The following is a 2,810-nucleotide window of genomic DNA, read 5'->3' as shown; positions in this document are numbered from 1 at the left end:
TGAGAGGAATACTCCAGGATTATGCAGGTAGGGTCAATATATTCATTTCAAGGGATGAAGGAGAAGTCAAAGACAGAGTTACGGCCATGAGAAGCAGACACAATGAAGTGATGTGTCCAGGGACTAAGGAATATTATTGGCAGTCTCTAGAAGGTGAAGGAGTGAAGAAAAGATTGAATTCCAGCCTTCAGAAATGACCAGTTCTGCTGGCACATTAATGTTAGCACTTTTGACTCTTTTTACACTCCAGCTTTCAGGCTATAAAACTACAAATTTGTTTTATTTGAAGCCACTATGTGAGAATTTCTTATAGCAGCAGCAGCAACAACAACAAAAACAACCCCAGTACACTAACTATTGGACAAAGACTGAAAAAGTCATATATTTTAGAACATTAGCTAGTATAGTTGTTTGAAATATGAAGGAAGAGTTATTTTTTGTTTTTCTTGAAGTGAATTATGTCAGTGTAGTTGGTAAATTTTCCATATGTGGGAAAGTCTCCCAAGCAGCACATTGGAGGCCTAGGGCCTCGCTGCTAATGATTCTCAGCCAAATGACCCATCATTCAGGGCAAGGGCCTAGAATGCAATTTTAGCTGGCAATATCTGGGTCACCCCTGGCGTGCACAGGGCCTCCAAAGACCCACCTAGCAGTGCACAGGACCATATGGTTTTTGGGAGTTACACCTGGGTCAGTTTGCAACTAACCACTGTACATCTCCTGACCCCTATTTCTCACACAAAATAAGGTTCTTAAATATGCTACAAAGAAGAAATTGAGTTATTTCAAGTCTTGCCTAAAACAAACATCATTTCGTAGAAAAAACCTGGGCTACAATACTTCAGCTTTTATTAACTCATTTAAAGACTGACATTTGGAGAAATAATTCAAGGTGCTGAGTGCATGTGTGGCAAGCATGAGATTCCCGAATTTAATCCGCATACCATATGATTTCTAGAGGACCTCCATGTATAGCCTCGGTGGTCTCCAGCACTGCACCTTTGACCCAAGCACCTAATCATTATCACTCCTAACCCTTCTGGGCCAAGAAAGCATCTTTGGGAGTAACCCCTGGGGAAAAGTTGGGGTTTTCCTCCCCCAACTTCCTCAAAACCAACCAGCCTCTTACAAAAGAGACTAACAGTGACGCAAAATATTACCTTTGCCAAAATGGCAAGAAGGTCATATAATAACGCTATGAAATCCTGGTAGGGGAAAATGCCATGGTTAAAACTGTGGTAAACGTTTATTCTTGATGATGCGAGTTATTTCAAACTAGTTTGGTCAGGTCTGGCTAGACACTGAAGACAAATATTTATGTTTTCCATATTGGGGAGCTCAGAAATTTCTTTTCTTCTTCCTCAGTTCCTTCATTCCTTCCTTTGTTCCCTCATTCCCTCCCTCCCCCTCCCTCCCTCCCTCCCTCCCTCCCTCCCTCCCTCCTTCCTTCCTTCCTTCCTTCCTTCCTTCCTTCCTTCCTTCCTTCCTTCCTTCCTTCCTTCCTTCCTTCCTTCCTTCCTTCCTTCCTTCCTTCCTTCCTTCCTTCCTTCCTTCCTTCCTTTCTTCCTTTTCCACACCCAGTGGTGCTCAGAACTTAATACTAGTGGTACGAGCTATGTACTCAAGGATTCAAGGATCACTCCTGAGGGGCTTGGGGAACCATATAGGGTTCCAGGCATTGAATCTGGGACAGCTGTTTGCAAGGCAAACTTTGTACTGCCACTTGGGCAACAGAAGTTCTTTAGACTGTGGTCTTCATTTCATGTTCACTGTTTAATGCTTCTGTTTTTGGCCACATTTTGTGGCTTTCAGGGCTTAATCTGTGTTCAAGGATCACTTTTGGCAGTTCTTGGAGTACCATATAGGATTTCAGGAATTGAAAATAGATAGGTCACATGCAAGTCAAATGCCCTACCCACTAATGTTCTGTAGATGTAAATGTTCTGACCCTCTACATTTACTATGTTCAGAGTTGCCAAACCTCCAGCGTCAACTTATTTACATTTAATAATGGAGACAGAGGCTGTTAGGTACTAATATAATAATGGAAATGTTGAAATATTCTATCTGGGGCTTAGAGTAGTAGAGAGGGTTGGATGTCCACCATCCAGTGGTCTTTAGAGCATCTCTTGGTGTAGCTCCAGAGGCTCCAAAAGCACTGCCAGAGTGGCCAGGGTCAGACCTGGAACTTTAAAACCTGAGCAACACTGCCTCCTCCCACCCTGCCATTGAATCTCTGGCAGTGTTGACCAAGGATCACTTTGAGTGGCCCATCCATAGGTTACCCTGAGCATTGCTTAAGAGACCCCTAAATGACATACTTTAATGTTTTAGTGATCTATACTATAAAAGTATATACTATATACTATAAAAGTATAAAAAGTATATTATTTTGGGGGGTACACCCAGTGATGCTCAGGGGTTACTCTTGGCTATTTGCTCAGAAATCGCTCTTGGCTTGGGGGACCATATAGGATGTTAGGGGATCAAACAGCAATCTATCCTAGGCTAGTACTGGCAAGATAGACTCCTTACCGCTTCGCGCCACCACTCTGGCCCCAATTTAGAAACTTTTTGACTGAATGCAAGTTTGCATTTATGGTATCTGTGTTCATGAGGAAACCACCACCTATGGCAGCCCACAAAAGATGGAAATCAAATCGTACAGTAAAAGCAATGTTCCCAATAGCAACCACAGACTTAGTTTCAGCTCTTGTTGGTGTCATAAGGTCTAGAAGTAAAGGTCACCACTACTTCTGGAACAAGGTGTTATTAATAGAGTGACTTAAAAATAACATACATTTATTATA

This window comes from Suncus etruscus, chromosome 10 (assembly GCF_024139225.1).
Source record: "Suncus etruscus isolate mSunEtr1 chromosome 10, mSunEtr1.pri.cur, whole genome shotgun sequence".
In the NCBI taxonomy this organism is placed as follows: domain Eukaryota; kingdom Metazoa; phylum Chordata; class Mammalia; order Eulipotyphla; family Soricidae; genus Suncus; species Suncus etruscus.
The sequence above is the reverse complement of the archived record's forward strand: the minus strand, read 5'-3'. Positions refer to the sequence as shown.